Source organism: Danio rerio, chromosome 9, assembly GCF_052040795.2.
Source record: "Danio rerio strain M-AB ecotype USA chromosome 9, GRCz13ab, whole genome shotgun sequence".
NCBI lineage: Eukaryota > Metazoa > Chordata > Actinopteri > Cypriniformes > Danionidae > Danio > Danio rerio.
The window spans coordinates 33315165-33328533 of NC_141029.1; the positions used below are offsets into that span (position 1 = coordinate 33315165).

General features: G+C 35.1%; 2 protein-coding genes and 1 long non-coding RNA gene across 13 annotated transcripts in view; 2 read left to right on the forward strand and 1 right to left on the reverse strand.

Annotated features, from left to right (window-relative positions):
* Positions 1-13369, forward strand: part of clybl (citrate lyase beta like) — a 760714-nt gene that overhangs the window by 282925 nt on the left and 464420 nt on the right. The window lies entirely within an intron of this gene.
* Positions 1-13369, forward strand: part of si:ch211-168k14.2 — a 241539-nt gene that overhangs the window by 103319 nt on the left and 124851 nt on the right. The window lies entirely within an intron of this gene.
* Positions 1157-4319, reverse strand: LOC141376153 (uncharacterized). The gene is made up of 2 exons (XR_015499638.1): positions 4058-4319; positions 1157-3939 (listed from the first exon to the last, which is right to left on the reverse strand). It is a non-coding gene; the product is annotated as an uncharacterized LOC141376153 (long non-coding RNA).

Genomic DNA, 13369 nt, shown 5'->3' on the forward strand with positions numbered 1-13369 from the left:
ACAGCAGGGGACTTTGTTTCAAGATATTATGCTAACCTGTTAGCATTTTGGCAGATCACCTACTGCACCTTTAAGAAAGCAGCTTATAATAGTAATGTGAGTATTTAGACAAGCTGTACAATTTGCAACAGCATTAAAGTCATATTACATTTTTGTATATAGAACTTTATACAGTTGATTGCATTATAGCAAGCAGCTTTTCAGTATTAAACTGCAAAGAAAAACAGTAGCTCCTCTTCCATTCACGTGTTTTTTATGCGCATAATTTTATGCACAATTTATTTTGAAAGTGCACATAAAAAACAGATGTGCATAACTGAGTAGGATAAACTTTTTATTGGATAGGAAAAGATGTGCAAAAACTATGATGGAAACACTTTTACCAAACAAATTCCAGTATGTGCATTAAAAGTCATGTGATTTTTTTTTCTTTATTTTTTATAAGAGATTATGTGATGACCAAACCAGCAGGCTGAGCACATTGTAAAACATCTGAACTGTTGTTTTTGGTCATTCTAAAATGCCCTAACCATTTCACTATTAGTGTTAGTATATTATTAATGACCTCGAGAATCAAGAGCACCTATGATTCACGTCTCGCATCTGCAAACGCCTCCAGGCGTTCACAGCGTGTCAGGATTGTCTTCTGTGGCACAAGTCATTTATTAAATAAAGAAAAGATTCATGCAGCTTTTCTCATTGCAGCAAATTCCGTTTTACTGTAGATATTTGGTGCCAGTTAATCAGGAAGTGACGATTTTGTTCTTTTTGACTCATTGGATGGAAACGCTGCTTTATTAGCACATCTTTTATGCGATAAGCCAGTTTTGCACATAATCTTAATTTGTGTATTTGTATGGAAACATAGCTAGTGTCATGCTTTCAATGATAATTACAGTACAATTTCATTTAAGAAACTCTTTAGTGTTTTCCTTTTTATGTGTGGATGTCTGATCTCGATGGACAAAACAAAGGAAATCAACCCGAGGAAACCCAGAGTACACCTGCAAATGGCAGTTTGAAGATATTTACCAATCAAAACAAATTTTTCAGCTGAGTTAGCAAACTGTTTCAAGCTACGAACTCTTAAGTTTTGGCCTGATTTTGTTAGGAGTTACGTCACACAAATTTATTCACCTTTGATTTTACTTTAAAGTTTTCTTTTTTCATCGCTTAGAGAAATAAAATAAGGTTGAAATAGCTAATTAGCATTCTAGTTAGTAAACATCCCAAGGCTACTTATCTTGCATTTAGATTAATATACTGTATATGATGTATTCTGTGCACTTTCTTTTCAATAGCACACACACAAAATGAGGGTGACTAGCTGTTATATCCCTAAAGGTACAAAACAACAAAGGTATTTTTTTTTCTGACAATGCACATAAAATTATAATAATGTACTTTGAATGTAACAATGAAATAGATTTTTTTTCCTTATCAGTAGCTGCTGTTTTGAGATTCTAGACTTTGTCTTTGGCACAACGCATAGTTTTCCATGTTAATTACGCAGGATGAAGAGGAGGAGGGGGTGGAGATAGAGAAAGCGAAAAATGAAACCGTATACTCAACTTCATTTAGTGGTTTCTAATTGCACCCTACAGGCCCCTGGCAGACGGCAGGGGTCTCTCTACGAGTGGGACGCAGCAGTGTCTTTTACACACGCACACACACTCCCGGAGAAAGAGAGTGGCGAGAACATGAAACGGGTCAGAGATTAAACACTTTCTTTACACTGGTAATTAAGCCATCATCAGGCTGAGGGGCGTTTATTATCAGCCCGCCGCTCGTCTAGATGGATGTGAATTCTGAGTGAGCTCTTAAGACTCTCATCCACACAAACACACACATACACACGCACCCGAGTACACATACACACGCTCATTTGTCTCAGCATAATGATGTCTCCGCACACAGGGTAGAGACTACGTCAGGAAGCGGAAAACTCCAACTCATTTATTAGGGCCTTTTATTTTTCAATATTACATTATTGCTGAAATGATTGTATGGGCAGGGAGGTGCGTTATTTCACACAAGCTTTTTTGATTTGTACTCGCTGTGCCATTGGGAGTGATTTTAAATGTGTTATTTGAATCAATTACATTAACAAGAAATTAATGTAGGTTTTAAAGAAAAACTCTTTGATTGATTGATTGATTGATTGTGTCTTGGTTGGAATTAAAAAGAAATGCACTGAGTGTTTTAGAAATCTATAATTGACAGATGCAGCAACATATGTGTAATTATAGAGTGGACAGTTGCTGCAGAGTATACATTATAATTGTATTTTATATGTTTACGTTGTATATGTATACATTCAGGGTTTCATTTGTACTGGAACACGCTGGATCCGGCACCTCTGAAATCTTATCCGACACCTCATTTTACCGATCCTATCCAATCGCCCTCCTCCCCCATTCACTGTTCACTTTCACTTTCACTTTCTTCCACGACTTCTCAACCCTCTTGACTTTTGTCCGCGACAACCCTCTGCTATCCACTGCCCCGTGTTACATCCTCGGGTAACATGCTGAATCCGTTACCCTGATCTGTTGCGGGAGCTCGCAATACACAAATTAAGCACTGTATGCATTCATTTATTATTGTAATTATTAAATGACACCTATATGGTAAAAATCATCTTTTGTAAGCAGTTTGAACAGAACTTTGTGTAGGTATAATGTGTCCACAGTCATGTTGAAGTGATATAAAGACAAAAGGTCTTTTTTTAAATTTTCTGATGTTAAAATAGGATCCAAATCCCTCCCATTTTGAGGCCGACCGAAGCGTGAAGCAGTTTCCCTGCCCACGGAATTGATTAACAGCCTCGTATTAACATGTCTCTGTAGTAGCACGTATAATCATATCAATAAGACAGGACGTGCACAAAGCAACTGAGATTAAAAAAGATCTGTTGAGCTTGCTTTGATCATCAATCATCATCAAATGTGATCAAGAATGAGTTTTACAAGTTTAAAACATTACAGTGCATGTTTGTAATGAATTACAGCACCTTTGCCGTATTTATCACCACAGTCGCATGCCAGTACTTTTATAAAAAAAGACGGTTCAGTTTGTGGACTTTAAATATGGTTTATTTTGTACATTAACATAACGGATATGCATACAGCAGTGGATATGAAGATGTCCTTCATGTCTGTCACTGTGCTGTTTATCTGACACAGCTGAGACAGAGATTGAGGCACGGTCTGACAGGTGGCACATGGGCACAGTGGGCAGCAATTAAAGGCACAGGCAGCAAAAACAACTACATTGTGTTAAGAGCAGAAAATTCCGAAGTTTTGAAAGGAATAATAAATAATCTGATGTGTTTTGAGATGAAACTTTACAGACACATTTTGGAGACTCAAAAGACTCTTAATCTTCAAAAGATGTAAAATATGTGGCCTTTAATGTAAATTTAAAGTATATTCATTCTAATTCAGTGTATTAAGTTAAGTACTGTGAGCTTAAGTATTGGACAGTCTGGTAAATGGTATGTTTCCTATTTTGTTCAGAAAGCAATGGATAATAATTTCTTGTTAATGCAGTTGACAGATTTTTTTAGACAACTGTTGTTAACATTAATTAAGAAAACATATATTGTTTATAGGGAAATAAAAGCAGAGACACAAGAAACAGTAAATGCTCATTGTCTTACATCAAGACTATACATGTATAATCAGTACTTGTGAGTTGTCAGTCATCTTATAGATGGAAAATTACATCAAATTATGGATGCATATTTCCCAGCATTTCAATTATTGTTAAACTGACATTATTAAAAATGTCAAAATAACGCACTGTAGTTTTCTCTTGCCAGATTAAAGTGATGTCAACACTTACCTTTCATTCAGCACATTTGTGTATCTCTGTCATTCTTTGTGTCCACAGTTGACATGTGTCTTTGGTGGTCTTGGGCCGGTCGACTCAGCCCACCTTTTGAATGGCACACATGTTCCATTGTTAGACCTCTGTGCATAATTGCACACAGTCAAACCAACAGGGCGGCGAAAGTGGCACTTAGTCCAGTAAATTACCTTGGACGGGTAATTACCTGCTTGTTGGGTAGTTTTGTGGTCACCTGTCAGACCAGCTCCTGTCCAGGCCGTACTGCTACACCTGCATCTTTTGTCAGGACCCCATAGCAGCGTCTCTAACCACCTCCTCTTCACCTCCCGCCTCTTCTTAATCACTTTCGACTTTATCTCCTCTTCAGCCCAGTGGAGGGGTTATCTTCCACATTCATTACCTCACTGCTCTGATTACAGGGAACAGGAGTGCTGGAGGTGTGTGGCGCGCAGTGCCCGCCATTCACTAAGTGTTTATGTAGTAAAGCTTTGTGTCATTGTTATTAATGACTCATGTTTCGGATATGCCCGTCTGGAAGAGAGCACTGAAACAGCCTGAGCAATTATTTGCGCCTGCCTGATCCAGCAGACTGGGACAATGAGGGCAGATAAAGGAGAAAACCGAGAGTCTGCATTGCATTATGAAAAATGCTACATGAGTTTAATCCACTAGGGTTTTTGCGTGCGCCATGGTGTGTGCCACTCTCCTAGGTGGGCAATCTCAGAGACAGTAGGGAGGCCCGGTGTTATTTCTAGGCACATTTGGCATGGCCTCCATGGGTGTTAGCATGTCAAACTGGAACAGAAGTCATAAAAAAGCCAACTTTTGATATCATGTCTTTGGATATATGGATATTGGAATAGAAAAATTAAAAGAGACATGAAAATGTAGATAACAAAAGTAACATCTTTAAGACATGCTTTGTTTTTAGTTATTAAATTTATTAGTTTTATATATAACCTGTATACAGCAGTGTGTATATATACTGTAATAATTACTATCATATAACAATAACTTAAAAAGAAAAAAAGGTATTTAGTGGTCATCATGCAAAAATAATTTGCATACAAATTTTTAAAAACTATTTTTAAAAATATTTATGCATATAAACTTTCAAAAAGTATTGTCACATTTTTGTCCGCATTGCACAGCCTTACAATCAATATTGAAGTCATCCCATTTCATTTTTAATAAAATTGATAACAGAGACTCTTACATTAGTTTTGGATTGGTGACCCACAATGAAACAAATGGTTTTGTAATTAAATAAATACTACATAAAAATGATAATTTCTAGATTAAAAAGTTTAGTTCAGTCAAAAATAAAAAATAAAAAAAGTGAATTCTACAGTATATGGTGTTCCAATTATACACTAAAGCATTTTGTAGTTTTTTTCCCCTTGTATTTTGTTGTTTTATCATGTATTGTTGCTTTTGTTGTAGTGCTGTAACCTACAGTATATGACATCTGGAGTTTTGTGTTCAGGTCAGAACCTCATTACTTTTACTGTTGTGTACTTGAATGTTTTTTAAAGCACGCAATTTATAAGCATGAATTAATTCATTGATGAATTAAGACTTGTGTTTTGTGCATGCAAATATTTCAATGTTAATAAAGCCAGAAAAAAATAGAAAGTTGAAGAAAAATAATTTTTGTGTCCATATTTCACAGCCTTACTATCAATATTGCATTCATCCAATACATTTTTTTATAAAATTGATATCTGAGACACTAGACCTAATTTAGTTTTGGACTGGTGACCCACAATGATACAAATAGTTTTATAATTAAATAAAACTACATAAAACTTTAATTTGTACATCTAATAATTTAGTTTTGTTAAAAAATAGTGAATTGTGTGGTGTTCAAATCATCCACTGAAGCATTTTGCAGTTTTCTACTGTTTCCCAGTTGTATTTAAACTGTTTTATCGACTGTTCGTTATTATCGTTATCATGTTTTGTCTTTTATGTTGTAAAGTGTCATAGCTTGTTATATGATATTTTGAGTTTTGTGTTTAGTTGATAACCTCATTACTTCTTCTGTTGTTTTTGTGAATGTTTTTAAAGTATGCACTTCATAAGCATAGATTATATCAGGGATACATTTAGCACAGAGAAGGAGAGAAACAATTCTATGGTTTACGAAGTTCCAAAGTTAACATCAGGAATAAGTAATATTACTCAACTTTACTCTTACATAAAGCAAATTTGACTTTATACATTTCTTTTAAATAAACTTCAAATAAAGGTATAAAATGCAGTGCATGATTTGAATTGTACATGGTGAGTGGTGTGCATCATATCGTTAGAACCTCACCCAACACTAGGTTGTTTCTGTGAGTCTGTCCCTGCCATTAGTGTACCGTTCTTTTCTTTGGTTAAAAACATTTACTAAATAGCAGGTCATGAAATTACAGCGATGCCTGCATGACCTGCACTCTCGTTTTTCACCACTCTCATTCTAATAAGCCTGCTGTGATCATGTTCATGAGTCGCAAATAAAAAAAGCCAAAAAGACTTGTGTTTTGAGGCCGGTGTTGTGACATGTTTACCTGGTGTAACAGTGGCACCATGCCCAGCTGCCATAGACTCTAGAAGGCTTGCAAGAGCTGGCCAGAGTCTGTGATAGGAGCCGTCTCAGGGTGGATATCCAGTCCTGTCAGCCCTGCTGTTGCTTTTGTTGTGTCATTTGTACAACCTAACAGCAGCTTGCTTGTCAATTCAGTGCTGTCATGTATTTGGGACCCTTGCTGTTCACCTGAATTTATGAGACATTTACTTACAGTACAGTATATACCACTTTATACAAAGCTAATACATCAACTACTGTAACAAAATTAGCTCCTGAAAATTATTACGGTTGGTTTAGTTATTTTTTTCACAATTGGCACAATAATTGATTTGATTTAAGTAACTGTCCTGTTTCACTTTTGAGGCTTGATCTGGCCTGTCAGAGCCAAAACTCAGTAGATTGTCTCTTGCCAAATACCTTGGGCCAATGCAGGCCAGCTGTAGCTTGAGTCAGGAGGTGGTTTGGAATTCTTATTTAATGTTTTCATCTCAGTCTACCAGTCATTTAAAATGAGTCCAGCTCAAAGAATATTTCAGACACCAGACACTGTCTGAACCCCTCTTGTTGATCTGATGTAATTTTAACCACAGAATGAGGCAGAATATGAGGTTCAGCGCTAAAGACTACTTGAGCTAACAATTGCTAAAATGCATAGTTAAAGGTGCAGTAGGTGATCTACCTAAATGCTAACCAATTAACATAACATGTTTAAAACGCAATCCCTGCCCTGCTGTCCACAGCCATGCCTCCTGAAACACGAACGTGCACCTTAAAAATTACAGTAGACAACCTAATAGATCATTTCCTTTGCCAGTTACAAAAAGTTATAGTACTTTATAATACTACAATTCTGAACGGAAAACTGTTATATCGAGCACGTTTTCAGTTGTGTAGTTAGCAAGCAAAACCTGTCATAATGTGCAATATTTCATGCATGCAAGAGTCGCTGGTCTCACTCTTGTCACGCGCTTAGTCTTAAAGCGATTACTGTACTGTATGCTTAGTAGTTTGCCACCAGCATGCAGGAATTACAATTATTACTAAGCTATACTTACATGCTGTTTCAGACCGAATATACAGAGTAGCATAGTAAACAATATAGGGATGTCATTGTTCAAAAATTAGTCAATGTAAATTCATCTCAGTAAAGCAGGCTAGGCAGAATAGCGATATTTACATATGTTTTGTAGTTAAACTAAATAAAAATCTACATTATTTATGCTGTAAATGGTCCCTTATGAAATTGAAAACAGTCACATCAATCTTTCAGCAGAAGATTTCCATGGCTGAACAACACTTCTGTGCGCGTATAACCTATTCGTATAACAACAAAATCTATATAAGCTTTTGGGTGACTAAAAGAGTTTTAAAACAGAACATTACCTGTCTAAAAGAAATACTTCAGTCATGGTGTCGTCCTTCCTCCAGCGTGCAAAAGTATTGCGTGAACAAATGGCGGATCTGCATGAACAGAGGTACGCAGTTGTAGAAATCTACATTTTTTGACAATGTTTGGGCTACTTATCAGAATTATGGGAATTGTCGGCCCGACAATTTTTTATTGGATGAACATTTTTTAGTTTTACGCCTTTCCCACAATAAAAAATACATATACATACATTTAGATCATTTACTTTATTCATTACTATTGGAATGTGAAGAGAATTTCAACCAGCACAACAAAAAATGTTTCTGAAAACAATCACCTACTGCACCTTTAATTTTTGTGTATTTATTTGGTTTAACATTTCATTTGTCTAATATCTGTGCCTTTGTTGATATTGGACTCTTGATAAATGGCTCATATTTTTCGTCTTGGGTCAAATAAGCCCAAATAAGCCATGAGAACTAAGCTGAAAGTGTGAATACTAAGGCTGCACAATATTGGAAAAATCTATCATTGCGATATTTTGTTATCCTGCGATTATATGTTGTGATATGAATACAATTCCAAGAGATGACTCGATGATGTCCATTTGGAAAGAGGTTATGAATTCAGATTGATTGGGATGATTCTGTAGTGATGTGCGTCTGCATAAATCTACAAGCATAGAATAAATACAATAAAAAGAAAGATACAATCGCAATAAACAGTGTTATGATCATTTTCAGAGTCTAACAGTCTTCAGGTGCAGTAATAAAAATACAAATAATTGAATGAAACTCCTTGTATAATTTTATTTATTCATTCATTTTCCTTTCGGCTTAGTCCTTTTATTTATCTGGGGTCGGTACAGCGGAATGAAATGCCAACTTATCCAGCATATGTTTTACGCAGCGGATGCCCTTCCAGCTGCAACCCATCACTGAAAAACACCCTTACTGTCTCATTCACACACATACACCACAGACAACTTAAGCTTACCCAATTCACCTGTAGCGCATGTCTTTGGACTTGTGGGGGAAACTGGAGCACCCGGAGAAAACCCATGCTTACACGGGGAGAACATGCAAACTCCACACAGAAATGCCAACTGACCCAGCTGGGGCTCGAACCAGCAACCTTCTTGCTGTGAGGTGACAGCACTACCTATTGAAATCACCTATATTTAAAATCACAATACAGTCAACTATTAATTATTATAATTATAATCCAGAGTCAACATTGCATATTCTTGAGATGTGAATGACCACATTGCAATATCGATGCTGAAACAATATTCTGTGTAACTCTAGTGAATACCTTCACTTAGCGACTGTCAATTTTACAAACTTCTTCAGTTCAAAATAGCTCTACAGATCATAATACTAACATAATTCAGCTACTGTACTGGGGAATGTTTCTTAAACAATGGCATAACTCGTGGCTGATCTGTCATAGTATGATGCATTGGTTGGGAAAATAATGATGTAATGCTGAGTGTTTCCCAAAACCTAGTTTCTCTGTCACAGATCCATCATTTAAACCATGTTAGTCATAACATAAATCCTCCATAATGAAACGGGTTGAAGTAACAACTTCTTTAGAAAGAAAACTTATTTTTTCAGCAAATAACATTGTTTTACATGCACATTTAAAATAAAATGTGCATGCACTTGCTTTCCATATTAATTGAAATATATGTAAACAGCATATATAGAGCCTATGTTTCCATTACAAATATTGCTGAAATATGCCATATTCTATTCTAAAACATAAAACCATTTAGTAACACATATTATAATCTTATATATAAATCAAATAAATTGTTAGACTACTGGTTGTAATTTACAGTAGGCTATTTATTAAGAAAAGAAAAAAAATCCTACTCAATAATAACAATTATTATTTTTATTATTGTTAATAAATAGGATATTGTTATTTTTTTAAGTCTACTTTTACAATTTGACACATTCAAACCATTGCTGAATTGTATAAACAACAGGCCCATGTCATATACAGTACAGATACATTTCTTAATAAATATCTGATTTAAAAGCATTAACGTATGTTATACATTTTTGTTTGCACAAGCTTTGGAGATGTAAAGTAAATTCCGTTTTTAAATAAGCGGTCACCTAGAGCTTTCGTCATGAGCCACAGCTGCGTTCAAATGGCATAAATGTTTTCAAAGAGCAATGTGAAGGGAGCGCAATTGTCAATATGAAGATCGCTAAAACTGAACTGTAAAAAATACTGTGAAATCAAATAACACCTTAGAGAGATGACTTTAATGTTTTTTTTAATCATTAACCCATAAGAACCCGGACCGATTTCACCTTATAGGAAAATTATGAATAGGGCATAGGGGGTATAACTTGGAATAGAACACAACCAAGAACTCTGCCTCTAATTACAGTTTTAGTGCAAGCGTACAAGTTTGTGACGCAGTTTGCGAATGGTGATCGATTTGGAAAACACCAAATCAACAAACTGTAACGATGGAACTTGCGAACTTAGTTGGCTAATGATGGATTTTGAAAACGCACCCATGTATGTCTGTTCAATTTTTACTCGGTTCTGTTGTCAAATGGTTAATAATGTTGTAAGCTAAATTTAATTTCATTTGAAGATGTGAAAATTTGTAACACATTAGTATAAGATGAAAGTATTACAGTATCTAATTGGTTTTTGCTGTAGAGCTAGTTTTTTAGGGTATTTCATCATGCAAAAGTTTTAATAATGAAGAATCAGCTTTATTCTCCAAGTTATTCTCTACACAAACACAAGGAAAGTGAGCTCAAAGTACATATATACATGCTTACATACATGAATACCCCAGTGAATTGTATTATTTTTTTTAATTATTTCCCAAATGATATTTAACAGAGCAAGGAAATTTTCACAGTATGTACAATAATATTTGTTCGTCTGGAGAAAGTCTTATTTTTATTTTAGCTAGAATCAAAGCAGTTACATTTAAAAATATATATATTTAAGTCTCAACATTATTATCCCCTTTAAGCTATATATTTTTTGATTAGTCTACACAACAAACCACTGTTATACAAAACTTTCCTAATTACCCTAACCTGCCTACTTAATGTAATTAACCTAGTTAAGCCTTTAAATGTCACTTTAAGCCGTATAGAAGTGTCTTGAAAAATATCTAGCCAAATATTATTTACTGTCATCATGGCAAAGATAAAATGCATCAGTTATTATAAGTGAGTTATTAAAACTATTATGTTGAAATTTGTTGAAAATACTTTCTCTCTGTTAAACAGAAATTGGGGAAAAAATAAACAGGGGACTAATAATTTCCCTTTAAGGCAAGTAATTTCACTCAGGGGCCATTTTTGAAACGCTGCTCAGGCATTCTGTTTTAATGGGGAAACATAAAATTCTCAAAAACGGCTTGCTAAGCTTACAGTTAAAGTTCATATTAGGAATCACCAAAAAACAAACAAACAACAACTGTGTTTTTAGTTTCATTTCTAAACGATTGAATCACTCAAAATCTACAGAAACTCAAATCTGGTTTGAGCCCCTCCCTTGGAGAATTGTCAGTCTATAGCGATCGCTGATTGGCTCCTGCACTAGAAGGCGGGACTTCAATCACCATATAGACTGTTACACTTTTCACCACTAAAGTTATACGAGTAACACGTCTTGTGTAGTCTGTAGTCTTCGCTTTAACTCAATGTTTAGCCATTACACTGTTAAAGTTGTCAAGTCTTTCAAATCTTTTTTGTCTTTCAAAAAAGACATTTTTATTTCTCCTTTTAGAGCTGACTTAGTTTCTATTGTACATCTAATTTCTTTTTTTTGTATTTATGTTGAAAGGCATGGCTTGGGATGGGCTCTGTTTTGTTTTGTATGTCATGGTTACCATGGTTATATACGTACAATAGCCTTCCCAAGGTCATGACCTCATGTGGCCTGGGTTCAGGAGGAGAATGTGGACCTTCCTGTGAAGTATAATGGGGAAATGTGCACTTCCCAGACCTTCAAGTGCTCCCCAAAAATCAGTGATTTATGGTCCCCAGTGTGGCTTCCCTGATTGGTTTTATGATGGAACTTCCTAGTCTTCTCCTGAATTGTGTGAAGGGTGTCCGCACCAGCTATATATACAACAGCCGGGCAGCTGGGGAAGATGATGCAATGTCCAAGAGTAATGGGCAACATGCTAAAGGTCACTAGGGCCATGTAATGAGGACAAGGTCTGAACTCTCACCCTTCCTTGCATTAAATATGAGTTATGATAAGACCATGACTTTCACCCAATCATCCAGACACAAACAGAGCCATCTCTGGTTCACATGCATCAGGCTGCCACCCCCTAGTAGGCTTTCCTTTCTAACTATTGATTTGTAAATGGTGTATTGTGTGCGCTCGAATCTGACAAAAATAACAGAAGAGTTGCTTGTCTCAATGTAGCATTTCAAAGGGAGCCTATTATGCGAAAATCTCTTTTATAAGGAGTTTAAAACCAGTTTTGTGGTAACATAGCTCTAATGGTGAATATTATTTAATTGTTATTTTTTATAATCACACTTCATAAAAACAGTCTGCAGAAACACTTTGACATTCTCCCTTTGTAGATGTCATCAGAGGGGGGAAGCCCTGCCTATTAGCGACAATCTCCCTCTGATTAGCATAAAAAGCCCTGAGTGAGAAGCAGCCGTTCACCTCATTTTTTGTGCTGTACCTGCCAAAGATAATGACTAAAAGCCATTCTAAATTATTAGATTTAGGATGCACAAATAAACACTGTATAGTCTCCATAGACTAGCTACTTTTTTTTTGTTGTTGTCATTTTTGTTTTTTCATAGAGATAATGTTATTCCTGTTTTGAAACCGCTTCTTTGCTGACACAGGTGTTTTTAGCTCCACTTTTTTTATAAACAAAGGCTGGAAGAACGTCCTCATTTGAATTTAAAGTGAAAGCCACCAAAACGGCACAATTTTGATTAAGGAGCAGTTAAAGAATTTTTTGTTGGGAATTTTGTGCTGAATCCTCTCTCTCTCACACACACACTTGGGACATCAGATATTTGACAGATTTTACATTTTTAAAAGGTTAATGTCCTTTATGATGTCTTTATGAAGGTTTTTATTTGAGAATCATATATATTTTAAAAAACATTATATATGAAAAATATACAAGCTGTATAAACTTTTTCTAAACACTTTTTAGGCACCTACAATTAATTAATGATTGTCATTACCCAAGTGTCATGTAATTAAGTTTTTTTTTTTTGTTAGTTTGTCACTGATAAGTTAATATTCATAAAAAAAATCACAAAATGTTTGGTAAATACTTAAAAAATTGTTTGGTAAATGATGTTACACAGTGCATTTTGGAAAATATTTTGTAATATTTGAATGTCTCAAATTATATCAAACTATTTCACAAATTTACAAATTGTACATTTTACAATGTATTTTACATTTTACAAATGTTTGTAAAAAGGATGGTAATGAGATAAGAAAAAAGATTAGACAGAATGACAAAAGCAGTAATGAATAATGTTTACATGCTAATATAGTAATTACATAACTTTATAGATACGTTTATA